The sequence below is a fragment of the Hypanus sabinus genome, chromosome 4 (assembly GCF_030144855.1).
Source record: "Hypanus sabinus isolate sHypSab1 chromosome 4, sHypSab1.hap1, whole genome shotgun sequence".
In the NCBI taxonomy this organism is placed as follows: Eukaryota; Metazoa; Chordata; class Chondrichthyes; order Myliobatiformes; family Dasyatidae; genus Hypanus; species Hypanus sabinus.
In genome coordinates this window covers 153,342,229-153,360,850 of record NC_082709.1, presented here as the reverse complement: position 1 = coordinate 153,360,850, position 18,622 = coordinate 153,342,229, and the positions used below count along the sequence as shown (strand labels likewise).

Sequence of the window (18,622 nt, the reverse complement as noted above, 5' to 3'; positions counted from 1 at the left end):
CATCCTTAATAATGGATTCCAGCATCTTCCCAACAACAGAAGTCAGGCTAACTGGCCTATAATTTCCTTTCTTCTGCCTCCCTTCTTTCTTAAAGGGTGAAGTGACATTTGCAATTTTCCAGTTCTCCGTAACCATTCCAGAATCTAGTGATTCTTGAAAGTTCTTATTTCAAAATTTCAAAGCTCGAAGTAAATTTATTATGTAAGTACATATGTGTCACCATATTCAACCCTGAGATTCATTTTCTTATGGGCATAGGTTTGTGACGGGGCAGGTGAAGGTGAATGAAGTCATCTCCACTGATTCAAGAGCCTGATGGTTGAGTGGTAATAATTGCTCCTAAACCTGGCAGAGTAAATCTTGAGGCTCCTGTACCTTTTTCCTGATGGTAGCAGCAAGAAGAGAGCTGGGTGGTAGGGGGTCACTGATGATGGATGCTGCTTTCGTGCAACAGCGCTCGGAGTAGATGTGCTCAATGGAGAGGGGAGCTTTACCCATGATGGACTGGGCTGCATCCATTACTTTTTGTAGGATTTTTCAGCTCAAAGTCATTGGTGTTTCATCGAGATCATTACTAATGCCTCCATGATCTCTTTAGTTTCCTCTTTCAGGACATCTGGTCTAGATGACTTTATGTATCTTCAGGTCTTTTGACTTCCCAAGTAGCAATTACACTCACTTCCGCCCCCCCTTCAATTTGTTTGCATACTGCTGGTGTCTTCCACAGTGAAGACTGACACAAAATGCTTGAGTTCATCCATATTTGATCATTTTCTAGTGGTCCAATATCTACACTTGCCTCCCTTTTATTCTATATATGTCTGAAAAATACCTTTTGCAACCTCTTTGATATCATTGTTACAGCACAGAATGAAGCTATTTGGCCCATCATGGCTGTGCAAGCTCTTCACCATAGAAGCTACTTCCACCAACGGCTTCTTCCTTCACAATCTTGCATCTTGTTTTCCATCATATACTTAGCCAATCCTTTCTTCAAATCCAAAATGAGACCTGCTTCCATTACGTCTGTAGCTCATGCATTCCAGCTTCCAGCCACACACAACATAAAAGTTCTTCCACGTGTCTCACTTCCTCTTTTTTCATATCTGTGACAAACAGCCCTCATCCTCATCACCATTACCAACAATACAAGCAGCCTCCTATATTTCACTCTGAACAGAGCCCTTGCCATTTTATATACTTCAAATACATCTCCCCTTGGCCTTGTAAAAATAAAATAAGATTGGCCTCTAATCTAGTATTGTAACCGTGGATCCTTATCTGAAGGATGATTGATTCCCAGGAGGTCATCATAGCATTTTATATATAGAAAGGTGCACTGCTATGCTGGGAACCTGACCTTGCTTTACGTTCTCTTCTGGGTTCTCCAATGTCTTCACATCATTTCTGTAACATAGCCCTGAACCCATGTCTCAGCACTGAACACGTACATCACTTGTCCAGGCCTGCCAACCACCAGACTCTAAACACTGAGTCTTGGAATTGCAACAGGCTCTTGATACAACTTGCAATTTGTCAACAGGGCAGTGCTGAGAATAATACACTTTTGTATATAACTCTACGATGACCTTTTAATGCTAATTCCTTCAGGGCTTTCATTTTTGAAATTACACCTTCTGTGGGTAGTGAGGTGTCAGTATTGAGAGTATTTGCAGACTGACTGGTGATTTTGTATCCCATGACAAAAATACTATCTTTCAGGCCATATCCATCTTTCAAACAACAGGTTTGATGTTTAGATTCATGTGATGGAGAGTTACGTGAGTTTCCATGACAAAAGAGCTATTCAGTCAGCCATCCCCTGAGACTGGAGCTTTGAACCAGATTTCTAGACTCCACTTGCTGGGAGTGAAGTTCAAACTCTTCCACCTGGAAGGTCCCTGCTATTCCATTTGGACAGATTACTGTTGAGCCAGTTTCAATCCAGTATCTTACTTGGAAGTGTAGAATGACTGAATGATGTTTCAATCATGAGTTGACGAATGTACAAGAACAGAATTCCAAAACTGGGTAAAATTGTTGGCAACATCACTAATGGAAAGGCCAGTCTGTGAAAGATGATGGTAATTTCCAGATATCTCAAAGGCAAGGTGATTCTGTGATTAAGCAGTAACAGCCATAAGCTTGTACAGTATATATTGCTGATTAAAATGATTGAAAATAATACCTCTTCACCAGATCAAAATTAGAGCTGGAAGAATCAGTATTCTCTTAGGATACCTGGTAGGTACCGTATAGAGTGCAGGAGACACAGTACAGAAACAAGTCCATCAGCCCAATTACCCATGCCAACTACTGTGTGGGAATTTAGAAATGTTAGTTCCTGTGTGGTTTAATTTAGTTAATGTCAAAATAGTGAATAAATAAGTAGAAAATTCAGTAGCATAGCATGTACTTTTTAATCCATAACAAAAATGTTTTTTTTTAGAATGTTAGCTGACTATTCACAGTGGAGTTTCATATTGTAACATGATCATTTTACTTGGGGAGCAATGGATTAATTCATACATGGGCCAGAACGGAATTCTATACTCTTAACATTAAATTTGACTCTGTTAACTTGAGTAGATTCTGCAATTTATACCTGAAGCTATTTCCTTTATTCTGACTTTAATTATTGTCTTGCCCCGATATTTGTTTCAGTTTTTAAAAACCTCGTTGCCGACTTAAAAGAAGCCCGAAGGGCGAAGCTCCTTCCCTTTAATTAAACCAGTTCCTGCTGCAGTTCGGAGGGTTTTAAGGTGTTGGCGTGTTTCTATCCTGAGAAGCAGCTTTGAAATGGTCCAATTCAGGACTAACTTGGCGAGGTCTTTCAGTGATACCAGTGCAATACAACTAGAAAACTGAGAAACATAATTCTTCCCGCAGAAGCAGCACCTTTATAAATTCTGTGGACGTGCTGTTATCTGGAGATGTATCGGGCGACACTGCAGGTATTTCTGAAAGTTTTGGGAAATATTCCCGAGTTTAATACAGCAATTGAAAACCTTCATCGTTATATGTTTTCTGAGAGCAGCAGTAATCAATTGTTCTACGTTTCCGAATTTGCAATTGTATCTCATTCAATGATGATATTAAAAAGATTGTGTCTAACTTTACAAAATTATAAAACCTTGAATCTTATTGCTGACAAACAGATCTTTGTAATTGCTGAATCCTGAAAAAAAAATGAACGTTATTTTGTTGTTTTTGACGCAAGTTTGTAATTTGGTGTAGTAGTTAATTGTGGAATCAATCAGAAGCAAGCTGGTTGTCTTTAAGGGTGTTACAGGGTGGGAAAGGTGAGGAGGGGAGATGAGTGGCAGATGAAATGGGAGGAGAGCTTGTGGGGAAATCTAAGGTAACGTTACTAGAAGCCCTCTTTCAGGTTGAAAACTAACAGTAGGTTTTGGAATTTTGAAACAACCAGAAAATGCTGGAAGCACCGAGTAGGTAACCCAGCATCTTTGCAAAGAGAAACAGACACCGCTTCTATCGAGATGCTTCTGACTACAGGTCCGTCACCGAACTCTCTGAAGACGCATAAACAGGTGAAGACAACTCCGTGGTTTAATCTGAGATGATGGTACATTCGTGCTATTGATTTCACTCTAGTTGTCTACTTCGTTTTTGATGGGCCATTAAAGCTTTACATCTATTGGAATTTATAACTATTAAAATTGGCTGGGCTCTCTAGTGTAAAGGTGTTCTACTTCAAGTTGTTTGGAGGAGCACCTTAGGACTCGGAGTAGGGTTTTAGTTCTCCAACCTGCTTCATCGTTCATGCATCCGTCACAGTCCATTCCCCTTTGTTTGTATAGACTCATTTCTCATTATTGTGTGTCAAAAATGATCTGAATTTTGGGAACCTTCTGATTTCCAGACCATTCTAGGAGTTGTATCCAGATTTCTACCTTACTGCAGTCCTATTGTGGAAAAAAAATACTTCAATTGTCCTTCCTAAAATGGGCCTTAAAATGCTGTTGATCGTTTCCATTTGGTCTGGATAGTCCCAGTGTTTACTGTATGTGCCTGTTGTGAACTGTTAAACCCCTCCAGCAGATCAGTCTTCTATACTTGCTAGGCTATAAACATATCCCTTGACCTAGCTCCCTCAACTCTTCATTAATTTGGTGAATCTTCACTATTCCCCTCCCCCATGCAATTAATCATTATGTCATAGAAGCATACAGCATTGAATCAGGTCCTTCAGCCCAGTATGCCTTTGACTACCTGAGCTAGTCCCATTTGCCTATGGTTGGCTGATATTCCTCTGAACCAGGGGTTTCTCATCTGGGCTCCACGGACCCCTCGGTTAATGGTAGGAGACCATGGCATCAAAAAGATTGAGAACCCTTGTTCTGAACCGTTCCTCTCCATGTACCTTTCTAAATGTCTTTTAAATATTGGAACTGTGTTACCTAACTTCCCAACTGTGTGTGCCTAACACTGGAACACTGAACGATACTTTCTATTCATTTATAATACAGATTCCTGTGATTAAGCCCGAACTCCAATGGTTCTTGATTCTTTGCTCTGGGGAAGATATTCTAATAAATCTGACATTACCTTGTTACTCCTTTTGTAATGGGCTTTTGTCTCTCTTAGCCACCCCCTGATATAAAACAAAAAAAAATTTTCCTCACATTTCAATTCATCATAGTGTAGTGGTTAACACAACACTTTACAGTACAGTTAACCTGGGTTCAATTCCAAAAAGCTACCTGTAAGGAGTTTATGTTTTTCTTCTCGCAGTCCAAAGTCCAACTGGAAGGTCAGTTGGTCATTGTAAATTGTCCCATGATTAGGCTCGGATTAGATCGGGACAATGCTGGGTGGTACAGCTTGAAGGGCATATTGTGCACTGTATCTCAATAAATGAATTCCTGACCACCTAGAGTGCCTATGAAAAGCATTCACCCCCTTGGAAGTTTTCATGTTTTATTGTTTTACAACATTGAATCACAGTTGATTTAATTTGGCTTTTTTGACACTAATCAAAAGAAATGACTCTTTCATGTCAAAGAGAAAAAAATTCTATGAATTGATCTAAATAACAAATATAAAACAATTTTCCCCCATTCTTTACAAAACTGCTGAAGCTCTGTCAGATTGTATGGGGATTGTGAGTGAACAGCCCCTTTTCAAGGACAACCACAAATTCTCAATTGGATTGAGGTCTGGACTTGGCCACTCCAGGACATTAACTTTGTTGTTTTTAAGCCATTCCTGTATAACTTTGGCTTTATGCTTGGGGTCATTGTCTTGCTGGAAAACAACTTTTCTTCGAGGTCACAGTTCGCTGGCAGACTGCATCAGGTTTCTGCCAGGATTTCCCTGCGTTCAGGACTGGTGAAGGGTTTTGGCTCAAAACGTCGACTGTACTTTTTTCCATAGATGCTGCCTGGTCTGCTGAGTTCCTCCAGCATTTTGCATGTGTTCTAAAGGAAATTCAGTGGCTTGGAAATTTTCTTGTATCCAGCTCCTGACTTGTACCTTTTAATAACCTTTTTGCAGAGTTGCTTGGAGTGTTCTTTTGTCTTCATGGTGTAGTTTTTGCCAGGATACTGACTGACCTACTCTTGGACCTTTCAGACACAGATGTATTTTTACTACAATCAATTGAAACTCCTTGACTACACACAGTTCTCCATTTAACTAATTATGTGACTTTTAAAACCAATTGGCTGCACCAATGATAATTTGGTGAGTCATATTAAAGGGGGAGTGAATACTATTTTGTGTTTTATATTTGTAATTAATTTAGATCACTTTGTAGGGACATGTTTTCACTTTGACACGAAAGAATCTTTTTCCATTGATCAGTGTCAAAAAAAGCCAAATTAAATCCACTGTGATTCAATGTTATAAGTCAAAAAAACATGAAAACTTCTGGGGGGGTTGGTGAGTACTTTTCATAGGCACTGTATGGAATGAAAGCTCCTAACACTACTCTGTCCCTGCAAATCACTGCTCAACTCCAACCACTCTTTCCCATCCAAATCTACATATTATGGGCTGGAAACCTCACCCCTATTGTGAGCACTAAGATAAAAATACATTTTGATTACTTACTTACATTGATCACATTCATTGGTTTAATTATCAACATTTTAAGTGTGATTCTAAATATTCTAAATATTTAAGTGTGATTCTTAATATTTACCCATTGTGCTGGAACTCTAGCAACTGCTTATTGGTCCCAGCGAACGTGGGTAACTTTAGTCCATGAAATCCCAATGGGACACAGTAAACTTTTATTTGTACACATTATTAATCACACCCAAAACAACAGAAAACTACATTCTGAATCCTGATGAAGGGTCTCGGCCTGAAACGTTGACTGTTTGTTTCCACGGATGCTGCCCGACCTGCTGAGTTCCTCCAGCGTGTTGTGTGTGTTACTTTGACCCCAGCAACTGCAGTGTACTTTGTGTTTACATTCCGAATCCACTTGAGCTCAAGGCTTAATTATGTTTTCATTTTCATTCCCAGCAGCAAAAGAAAGACCTTGCATTTAATTAATTCCTTTAACACTTATTTGGAGGTTTTCAAATTTGTTATGACAATAAAGCACAAAGTGCCAAAAATGTCGACTAGTTGTAGAGTAGAATGATTAAAATCCTGCCAACAGTTAGTTTACATTATTCTGCATGGATTTGCAGAGTGGTTGGCTACTCCTGGATGTAAGGACATTTCTCAACAACCATGCTATATGATTATGAACTTTGAAATTATTGTAAAAAAAAGTGGAATGAAAACATAAGCACATTCATCGAAATGCTCTGTTAGCTGCTCAATTGCCTCTGAGTTAATATCTATATTAAGCCCAAAGAGAAGGAAATTCTTGATGATTGCGTTAAAAGTTTGCCCATTCTAATTTTGTAAACATATCAAGGTGGCACTGACCTTGAAGCAGCTTCAGCAGCCTGTGCATGAGCTGTTAAAATTATAGTGGAAGAAGGCAATTCCTACAGAAGAGTGTAAAATGCTTGAGCTGAAAGATCACTGTAAGAGTTGGTCATTCAATATAAATACAGTAGCTTGTTTCCTTGTGTCTGGAGTATTTGGAAACAAATAGTTGGTAACTATAGTGTTTGACTCCGTTCTTACGAAATGGGGGAAAAAATTGCAGGACAAAAGACACATTGAAAAGCTGAACAGCAGAACAAAGCAGCAACCAACTAATATACAATGAAACTCTTATACTAAATGCTTTGTTTTTATTTTATGATGGAATAAATGTTAATTTAAAATCTTACTTCAGGACACAAAAATAGCTAAAAATACCTCTCTACCCAGTAATTTCGCAAAACTGTTTGCTTCACAGTTTCTGGCACGAGAGCCAAGAGCACCTTAGTATCTTCAGAGATGTTAATTACCATCCACTTAAGAGCCTTGGAAACACCGTGGCTTCTGCCAGTGGGGTCAGCAAGTTGTCTCAGAGGCAGTGCCAGAGAATCAGAAACAAGTTTATTATCATTTGTATGCTGTGAAATTTGTTGTTTTGTGACAGTAGTACAGTGCAAGACATAAAATTACTATGTTACAAGAAAAAAATAAATGAATAGTGTAAAGGAGGAATAGTGAGGTAGCACAACAAACAGAAAGTGCTGGAGGTACTCAGCAAGTCAGGTAGCATTCACGGAGGGTTTATAAATAATTGACATTTAAGGGCTGAGGCCCTTCATCAGGACTGGAAAGGAAGGGAGCATGAAGCCAGAATAATAAGTTGGGGGGGGCGGGGTTGGCAGGTGATAGGAGAGAGTCCAAGTGAGGGGGAAAGTGGGTGGGTGGGACAGGCTGGATGAAGTGAGAAGCTGATTGGTGGATGAGGTAAAGGGCTGAAGAAGAAGGAATCTGATAGGAGAGTTGACCATGGGAGAAAGAGGAGGAAAAAAACCAGAATGGGGAATGGAGAAAGCAAGAAGGGGGAGAGGGGTGTAATTACTGGAAGTCAGAGAAATCAATGCCCATGCCATCAGGCCACCCAGACAGAACATGAGTGTTGCTCTTCTAACCTGAGTTTGGCCTCATTGTGGTAATAGAGGAAGCCCTCCTTCTAATTCTGGATTTCATCCCCCCCCCCCGCCCTTTTCCTGGTCCTGATGAAGGATCCCAACCCAAACCATTGACAGTTTATTTTCCTCCATGGATTCTGCCTGACTTGCTGAGTTCTTCCATCATTTTGTGTGTGTTGTTCAAGGCTGCCAGCACCTGCAGAGTCGGTTGTGTTTATTGTAATAGTGAGGTAGAGTTCATGGGTCCATGGACAGTTTAGAAAAATGATGGTAGAGGGGAAGAGCAGTTCTTAAAACATTGAGTGTGCATCTTTGGACTCCTGTACCTTCACCCTGATATTAGCAATGAGAAGAGGGCATGTCTCTGATGCTGAGGGTCCTTAATGATGGATGTTGCCTTCTTGAGGCATTGCCTTTTGAAGATGGCCTCATGGGGGGGGGGGGGGGCATATGCCTGTGAGTCATTGGTGACGTACAAAATCTACTCAAACTCTTAATGAAGTGTAGTAGCTGGTGTGCCTTCTTCATGATTGCATCAATTAGAGGCTGACCTAATTGAATTCTATCGAACGGTGAAAGGCCTTGATAGAGCGGATGTGGAGGGGATGTTTCCTATGGTGGGAGAGTCTTAGAACAGAGGACACAGCCTCAGAATAGAGGGGTATCTTTTAGAACGGAGATGAGGAGGCATTTCTTTAGCCAGAGAGTAGAGAATTTGTGGAAATTGTTGCCATAGTCAGCTGTGGACGCCAAGTCTTTATGCATATTTAAGGCAGAGTTGATAGATTATGGATTGGTCAGGGCATAAAGGGGTGGGAGGGGGAAGGCAGGAGGTTGGGGTTGAGAAAAATGGATCAGCCATGATGAAATGGTGGAGCAGACTCGATGGGCCAAATGGCCCAATTCTGCTCCTATAGCTTATGGTCTAATAAGTTGGACCCAGGCTTGACCCTCAGGCACAGAAGAGCTGCTTTGAGAAACTGAACTTTGATTTTCTTGCAGCAGTGTCTGTGTTGCTACTGTTGGGCTGAGGCTGGGGCCGAGCTGAGGAACATAACAATCAGGCAGTGTCCAAGTGTTATTGTCCTACCATGACACAAATAATGCGGACATCCTTGCAGAGACAAAATGCTATGATGAGACCATTCCAAGTATTTTATCCAAGGCAGAATAAAACGTACACAGTGGGTAGAAAAAGCATAGGAGGTCCAGTTTGCTTTTAACCATGGCATGAGTGAATAATTCATTGCTATCAGGACCATCTGTCTCCAAGTACTCAGAGGAGAGCTTAAGGAGTCATTACCTGCTGGAAAAAACATATTGAAAAATTCCATCGTTGACCCTGGTGTCCTTCACTCCATCCCACAATAAGATGGCTATTCCAGCTCATTAGACCAACAAGGAGTTGATATTGACTTATGTCAAATGGAAAGCAACAAAGTCTTGGGGGCAGAAAATATCACTGCTTAAGTTCTAAAGCTTGGTGGAGAGGAACTTGAATATACATTCTCAATCTCTTACAACCCCATATCACTCCTCTGGGAATCGGAGGACAAGCTAGGGGACCTTAGAGATGCTATGATAATAATGATCTTCAGAAGGACATGCATCCAGTTGCAGTTTTTCCATGGGGAAATATTGTCTGGCTTCTCCTCACAACTGTGATTAGAGAATTGTTCGTTGGATTGGTGTGTGAACTCTGTTCATTCCGAAGTAAAGTGACACAACAACCCAAGATGTTCAAATCTTAGCTGGGTCCATTGAGGTACCAGCTGACTGGAGGGCAGCAAATGTCATGAAATGCATCAGAGAAAAGCTTTGTAACTGTAGATCTGTGATTAGAGATAGGGCAGATGCTTAACATTCTTAGGAGTAGATTAATGGTCCACTCGGGGACTAATCAGACGTGACTTTGCTCACGGCAGAGCCTAACTGACCAACTTAGTTGAATTCTTTGAAGAGGTAAGTGTATCAATGTAGGGTGGTGGCTGTGATTAAATGGAATTTACAAAAGCCTTTGACAAGGTTCCACAATAATGACTGGTCCAAAGAGTTAGGGCCCATAGAATCAGTGCAAGTCGACAAACCAGATCTGAAATTATCTTGGCAACAGGAGAAAGGGGGTAATGGTAGAACATTGTGTTTTGTGATTAGATGCCTATGACTAGTGGTGTGCCACACAATTCAGTGCTGGTTGAAATATATCTAATAATTTGGATGAAGATGTGGGAGGCACAATCAGTAAATTTGCAGATTACATAACGATGAGCAGAATTGTTCATGGTGCGGAAAATAGCCACAGAGAGCCACCCTTTTGAGTGGGTGAAAAGGGCTGAAAAGTAGATGATGGATTTTAATGTGGGGTGACACATTTTGGAAGCTTTGGAGCAATTGTCCAAGTACTTGGAAGTATTGAGGAACCGGGGGTCCTTGAACTCTAAAGTCTACAGATCCTCGATGGTGGCTGTATACTGGAGATCTGAAAGTGATATGCAATGCGTAGCAAGTACAGTGAGTCATAACAAAAAGAAATGCCAAGGCCCTAATGAAACTCCTAAATTGCATGGCAATAATGTGTATCCTGTTTACATATTGTGTTGGTGAGAATAATAATGGAAAAATACTGTTATCACTGAAACTTAATTTAAAAAGCTAAATGTTTACAAAATTAAAACTGAAAAATTCAAGCCCTAAATATTGTTCAGTTGTTGAGACCTTGATCAAAGTATTTTGTCATCTAACTTGAAGATTGATGTGTTATTTTTAAAATTTTATTTCTGCTGAGATGTGATATGTGGAGATGTAGTTAATCAGGCCCCGATGACTGTTTACATTGCCAAGGGCAATGCTGTTTTGTCTGTAATGTAGCATCAAAGGTTTAATGTGCTATTTTCAATCTAATTAGAGACTTAGGCAGTGGTAAACAAAGCTATTTTGTAATGTCTATCAGCATGGCTGCATTTTGGCACAATTCCATGCAAAATAACTTATTTAATTATACTTCAGATCACATCCATTTTCGAAGCACGACCTACAACAATGATTTGATTTTAGCTAAATTTTCTTCTTCACTGGAATTTTGTAATGGGATAAGATATAATTCCAGAGAATATCTATAAACTTCCCCAGTGGACTGTTTTAACAAATGAGCACCATGTAAAGTCAGTGACAAGCTAACATTTGGATTCATCATAAACTCACAGAGAAACTTTTGTACAGTTTTCTGTAATTATGAAGTATGTGATCAGGAAATGCGCTAAGAACATGTTGGGATTTCAGAATCAGAATCAGGTTTATTATCACTGGCATGTGATGTGAAGTTTGTTAACTTAGCAGCAGCAGCATTTCAATGCAATACATAATCTAGCAGAGAGAGAAAATAATAATAACAAATAAAATAAAACATAATAAATAAACAAGTAAATCAATTATGTATATTGAATAGACTTTTAAAAATGTGCAAAAACAAAAATTCTGTGTATTTAAAAAAATAGTGAGGTAGTGTCCAAAATTTCAATGTCCATTTAGGAATCAGAGTGCAGAGGTGAAGAAGCTGTTCCTGAATTGCTGAGTGTGTGCCTTCAGGCTTCTGTACCTCCTACCTGATGGTAACAGTGAGAAAAGGGCTTGCCCTGGGTGCTGGAGGTCCTTAATAATGGACGCCGTCTTTCAGAGACACCGCTCCCTAAAGATGTCCTGGGTACTTTGTAGACTAGTGCCCAAGATGGAACTGACTAGATTTACAACCTTCTGTAGCTTCTTTCGTAAATATAGCTGGGAAGTTATCTTGCATTGCTATAGTAATGTCTGATTTCAGAGCTCATATCTTATAATCTTTTCAAAATTAAGATGCAGGCAAATGTAAATTGATGGAAGATTGCATGTCCACCTTTAGGCTCCTGTACCTCCTCCCTGATGGTAGTAGTGAAAAGGGGGCATGTCCCAGATGATGAAGGACCTTAATGAGGACGCCACCTCTTGAGGTGCTGCCTTTTGAAGATGTCCTAGATGATGAATAGGATTGTACCCTTAATGGAGGTGGCTGAATCTACAACCTTCTGCAGCCTCTTCCAATTCTGCCCACTGGAGCCTCCATACTAGGTGGTGATACAACCAGTCAGAATGTTCTCCACTGTAGAAATTTGCCCAAGTCACCCTTCCTACCACTGACCCCCTCAGTGAGGACTTGTGTGTGTTCCCCCAACTTCCCCTTTCTGAAGACAACAGTCAGTTCTTTAGTCTTGCTGGCATTGAGGGCAAGGTTGTTGTTGTTGTTGTGACATCACTCAACCAGATGATCTATCTCACTCCTGACTACTGTCTGCCTGGAGATTCTGCCAACCACAGTTATGTCATCTGTGAATTGATAGATAGTATTTGAGCTGTGCCTAGCCACGTGGTTCTGAATGTAGAGAGAGTAGAACAGTGGGATAAGCATTCATCTTTGAGCATCAGTTGAATCTGTGTTGATTGCCAGCTGTGAGGAGCTGTTTTTCCAGTCTGCACTGTCTGTGGCCTCCCAATGAGGATCCAGTTACAAACAGAGGTACAGAGCCCCAGGTTTTGCAGCTTGTTATTTGTACTGAGGAGATGATGGTGTTGAACACTGAGCTGTAACTGGGAAACAGCAGCCTGTCGTAAGTATTGCTGTTGTCCGGGTGCTCCACAGCTCAGTGGAGCGTCAGTGAGATTACCTCTGCTGCAGACCTGTTGAGATGGTAGGGAAAACCTGCAATGTGTCCAGGTCTTTGCTCAGGCAGGAATTAACACAACCATGAACAACCTCTCCAACCCTTCCATCACAGTAGATGTGAGTGCTATCAGACGATGGTCATTCCTCTCCAAACGGCTGTAGCGGAGATCTGTCATGTCCCCTGGTTTGCTGCTCGTTGTTCTGAGATGTCCCCCAGGCAATGTATTCATAAAGAAATGTTTTCATTTAGTTCACTGATCTCAATGAGATCCAGGCTACATCTTGGTCTCCCACTTAAAATTCCTGCAATAACCTTAATACACGCAGAATAGAGTCACGTTCTTTATACTCACAAAAACCAAATGCTTGCCACTTTCCTGAAGCTCATTGAACTTTTTTCCAGTTTTAAACTAAGCCAAATTTCACAAGTAACAACCTGATTAACACATCAAATAAGTTACCCAAAAAAGCTGCTGTAGTCGGACCACTGCTTTCATGATTCCTCTGAGAAGCATGGTCCCTCCTTGGTCCAATATGCTTTCCAACCAGAGGCACAGAGGTTGACACCAAAACCCGTTTGCCTTCTGTTGGCCAGTCGTTCATGGACACAGATGTGGCATCATCCAGTACCAATCTTAACTTGCTTTTGGTCGGCTGTATTTCAGGCTGCATCTCCAATCAAATTGTAGTTGTCTCACAATGCTTGCCTTTCTGTTTTACCACAAACAAGCCAGTGTGGCTTGTTGGTTTTGTATTTCATTGGTACAAATGTCATTCCCACAGCTTTCAGTTTAGTATCTTTAAAATGTCGCTCAAACTTATTTTGTGGAATGACTTGAAACAGCTAAACCAGTGTCCAATTCCATTTTAATTAATTTGCTCTTTACTTCTGGTGTAAGCTACATTGCTTGTCTATTGTTAGTTTTCACATTGTAAATCTCAAGGCTAATCAGTCCTGTGTCACTCTTATCATTATCAGATTTTTCATTAGCAGCATACAGATTAGTGCTCTTTCTCTTTCTGAAACTACAACTTTTTTAGCTTTGTCTTGTCACTGTGCAGACCATTTAGTTTTGTCAGCCCAACATGCTCTTTGTATGTGTCCTATTTGTTGCATTTTTTGTAAGTTCTGCCTAAATCTGCATTGGTCTGGCATACATGAACCAATAGTATCACACTGTGTTCATTCTCACTTTTATTCCTGACTGCAACTCAATTGCATCTCCATTTTTTTCCATTAATACAGCTATTTCATCTGCTCTTTTAAATGTAAGTTGTGCTTCAGTTAAGAACCATTTTTAAATCTTTCTTGTAGGATTCTGCAAACTAAATGATCTCTCAGTGCATCATTAAGGCCATCATTGAACTGTTAATGCCCAGATAACTTCTTCAATTCAGCCACGTATACTAAAATTAACTACCCTTCCTTCGATTCCACTTATGAAACCTAAAGCATTCTGCAATCAACAATGGGTTCGGTTCTAAATGTTCCTGCATTACTTACATAATATCAGCAAAGCTCATTTCAGCTGGTTTGGTTGGAACTGTTAAACTTCAAAGCAAACTTTATGCCTTTAAACCCAATGCACTCAGCAAAACTGGTACTCGTTTCTCATTGGCTATTTCATTTGCTTTTAAATACTGCTCAGTCCGTTCCATATACATATTCCAGTTATCTTTTTCTCTGTATTCAAACATGTCAGTCTGATGTATCCAGCAATTCCTGCTCCTTTTTAAATGACTAATATCACTCCATACTCACTGATCATGAACCCAAAAATGTTTCCGTTTCAGTGATGAGGTTTTTTAAAATGAACCGAGGATGACTACCTACCTGTTGAAGCACAGTGAGACATTAGAGTTGTAAAAAAGCACAGCATGTTTTTTACTTCTTCAGGGCAGTATTCTTTCTTTGCAAAAGTAAAAAACTGAAGTACAGCACCATGTTTATCTTCTGGCTCCTTGTTTTGCTTTCAACTTTTATTGGGCTGAAAAGTGGCAGATGGATTTCAGCAAGGCATTTGATAAGGTACTCCATGCAAGGCTTATTGAGAAAGTAAGGAGGCATGGGATCCAAGGGACATTGCTTTGTGGATCCAGAACTGGCTTGCCTACAGAAGGCAAAGAGTGGTTGTAGACAGGCCATATTCTGCATGGAGGTTGGTGACCAGTGGTGTGCCTCAGGGATCTGTTCTAGGACCCCTACTCTTCATGATTTTTAGAAATGACCTGGATGAGGAAGTGAGGGGATGGGTTAGTAAACTTGCCAATGACACAAAGGTTGGGTGTCTTATGAATAGTGTGGAGGGCTGTCAGAGTTTACTGCGGGACATTTATAGGATGCAAAACTGGGCTGAGAAGTGGCAGATGAAGTTCAACCCTGATAAGTGTGAGGTTGTTCATTTGGGTAGGTCAAATATGATGACAGACTATAGTATTGATGGTAAGATTCTTGGCAGTGTGGATCAGAAGGGTCTTAGGGTCCGAGTCCATAGGACACTCAAAGCTGCTACACAGGTTGACTCTGTGGTTAAGAAGGCATACAGTGCATTGGCTTTCATCAACCGTGGGACTGAGTTTAAGAGCCGAGAGGTAATGTTGCAGCTATATAGGACCCTGGTCAGACCCCACTTGGAGTACTGTGCTCAGTTCTGGTCGCCTCACTACAGGAAGGATGTAGAAATCATAGAAGGGTGCAGAGGAGATTTACAAGGACATTGCCTGGATTGGGGAGCATGCCTTACGAGAAAGGGTTGAGTAAACTTGGCCTTTTCTTCTTGGAATGATGGAGGATGAGAGGTGACTTGATAGAGGTGTACAAGATAATGAAAGGCATTGATTGTGTGGATAGTCAGAGACTTTTCCCCAGGGCTGAAATGGTTAGCATGAAAGACTTTAGTTTTAAGGTGCTTGGAAGTAGGTACGGAGATATCAGGGCTAAGTTTTTTACACAGAGAGTGGTGAGTGCATGGAATGGGCTGCCGGCAGCGGTGGTGCAGGTGGAAACGATAGGGTCTTTTAAGAGACTCCTGGATGGCTACATGGAGCTTAGAAGAAGAGGGCTATGGGAAAAGCCTAGGTAGTTCTAAGGTAGGGATATGTTCGGTACAGCTTTGTGGGCCAAAGGGCCTGTATTGTGCTGTATATTTTCTATGTTTCAATTCGTTTTAATTTTTGGAGTTACAAAATATAATAATCATAATTACCATTACTGCACACTTGTTTCCTTTCACTTTGTCTGCTTGTCATGGCAAGGGGAAAGGACAGGATATCTTCCGATAGCCTGCAAAGATAAAATTGAACATGGTTTCACTTTAGTAGTAGTAGTGAAGACTGATGGTAAGCAGGGTGTTTACTGTTGATCAAGCCAATCAAACACTTAATGAACATGACCGGCAGATTTGTGAGTTGATCTGTCCCTCTGCCCGTTAGGAGGAACGTTGTGGTGAACTATGTGCCTGTCTGGACACGCCCCTGCTGACTGCTCCTGTGGCTCCTCCCACAGGCCCCTGTATAAAGGCGATCTGAGGCCTGACGCTCGGCCTCAGTCTCCAGGACGTAGTATGATGGTCACTCACTTCTGGTTCCTTCTTCCAGTCAATAAAAGCCGATATCTCGCCTTACGTCTCAGAGTGAGTTATTGATGGTGCATCAAACGTCTCCTCCAATTGTTGAGACACTGGTCTTGTGAGATTACTCTCTCCTGGCTGGGCAGCCTTCCTCATTTTGACTCACTGAAGGAGGTTACCCACTTCTAGGCTTTTATAATGGTAGTCTTGGCAGGTCTGATGCCTACCTGGTGCACAAAACATTCCACTTGTTTTCTGAAAACTCACATATTTAGTCATAAAAATTAACATTCTTCTTTTTTATGTATGTTTGCACTGGGACTGAATGTAACCAAATTTCTTCTTTGAATTAGACTATTTTATTAGATCAGATGCAGAAAGTAGAAGTTCTGATTTGTTTCACAGTGCCATGCATTTCCCCCTGCTTAGCCAACACAATTTAAAGGGCATGGATAAGGAATTCTAATCTTATTGGTCTGTATAATCATTATCAAAACTGATATGACCAGCTTGTAAAAGCACTGATAGTAAATAATTACACCATTTCCATTATTAGAACCATAATTAATTTTTCTTACCTTCATATTATCTTCAAAGGTGATATGTATTAATTAGTCTCTTACATATGAATTAATTGGCTATTAAATTACATCTTTAAATTGGCAAGTGGTGACATTATTACAGTAAAGTCTATTCATTTTTTAATAATATTGCAGCAGCAGGGGTTTCTAGACAATCAAGTAAATTACATCCATTTGTCTAAAAGCCTGTCTTAAGGCACATTCCTTAGAGCTGAACATTCATAAATTTTGTGTTCACAGCGGCCAAGTATTTAATCCTATATTAGTGAGCTTCATTTCTGCTGAATCCACGGTTATCCGGCACAAGTGAAAATGTGACAGCTGGGAGTGTCAAATATTGTCTGTCAAAGTGGGAGCAGATATCCACCTTTTCTTCCCTTTCTTGTTATTTAGTAACTGCTATCACAAGTGGACATCTGGCAAGAACAGGATTAAAGTTGTCTTGAAGAAGGGTCTCAGCCCAAAATGTCAACTGTTTGTTCATTTCCATAGATGCTGCCTGAGTTCCTCCAGCATTTTGCGTGTGTTGCTTTGGATTTCCAGCATCTGCAGAATCCCTTGTGTTTAAAATTAGCTATATTAGGCTGCTAACTTTCCTAAAATGGATATGAATGACCTTGGAATATCAAGTGAGAACTTCAAATTCACAGCTTTACTCCATTATCCACTTCTTGGGGGAGAAATCTGTACCTAGGTCCTTCTGTCTACAAGGTTAAAGAAAGGACAAGTTATGGTGCAAGGCAACAAGGCGGGTAATGAGTCTGTCAAGAAGGGATGGTGCTTGCAAACATAAGAGTGTGCCTTCTATTAGAATTAATCAGGAAAAATGGTAGAGAGGCAATGATGAAACCTTCCTATCTGATTACATGCATCTTTCAAAAAGAAAGTAAGTGAATTAATAGTACAAAGAATTAATTCTAACATATTAAATAAATCCATTGATAGAAGCTTACAAGCTGATCAAGATTAGGAATTAAACATTCCAGTACACTAACCATTAAAAAGAGATGGACAAAATGGCAAAATGAAACGGGGATGAAGGCAGTGGCGAGGAAGGATGTTAGCTCAGAAAATCAAGTGGAATCTGTTTGGGTGAAGGTAAGGTACATCAAAGGACAGAAAATATTGATAGGGGTAATCAATGAACACCCAGACTTTAATGGTAGTGCAAGGTATTATATAATTGGGAATTTAGGGGTTCTAATGTAACAATCATGGGAGACTTTAATCTGCACAAGCACTGGATAAAACAAATTTAACACTGATAGCAGACAGATTGAATTTAAGCATTGAACGAGAGGTGGTTTCATAACTCATTTTCTCAAGGAACTAATGAAGGATCATAGTAAGCAACACACACAAAATGCTGGAAGAACTCTACAGGCCAGGCGGCGTATGTGGATAAGAGTACAGTCGATGTTGTCCTGCCGAAGGGTCTTGGCCCAAAACGTTGACCATACTCTTTGCCATAAATGGTGCCTGGCCTGCTGAGTTCCTCCAGCAATTTGTGTGTGTTGTTTGGATTTCCAGCATCTGCAGTATGTGGAAGGAACGGACTATTTAGATTCAGATGATCTGTTAACGTAGGGAAAGAGTGATAATAATATGGACAAAATTCTGTATAAAGATTGAAAGTTATTCCCTTTGGTCTGAAACAATGGATTTATGTTGAATAAAACAAGCTATTAAGTTAATAATTGTCATTTCATTGTGGAAGATTGGGAAACTGAACAAAAAGGTATGCTTGGTGTAGAGTG

The 18,622-nt window shown here is 40.3% G+C and overlaps 1 protein-coding gene across 4 annotated transcripts in view; it reads left to right on the top strand.

The window, feature by feature from the left end:
• Positions 1 to 2,748: 2,748 nt before the first annotated feature.
• Positions 2,749 to 18,622, top strand: part of gpr156 (G protein-coupled receptor 156) — a 76,403-nt gene continuing 60,529 nt past the window's right edge. For 3 of the 4 annotated variants that reach the window (XM_059968463.1, XM_059968462.1, XM_059968460.1), the window contains exon 1: positions 2,749 to 2,955. The gene's annotated coding sequence lies outside the window, so the exon portion shown is untranslated. Of the gene's footprint in view, positions 2,956 to 3,356; positions 3,553 to 18,622 lie in introns of those variants that run through there. The other variant, XM_059968461.1, reaches the window with a different exon arrangement.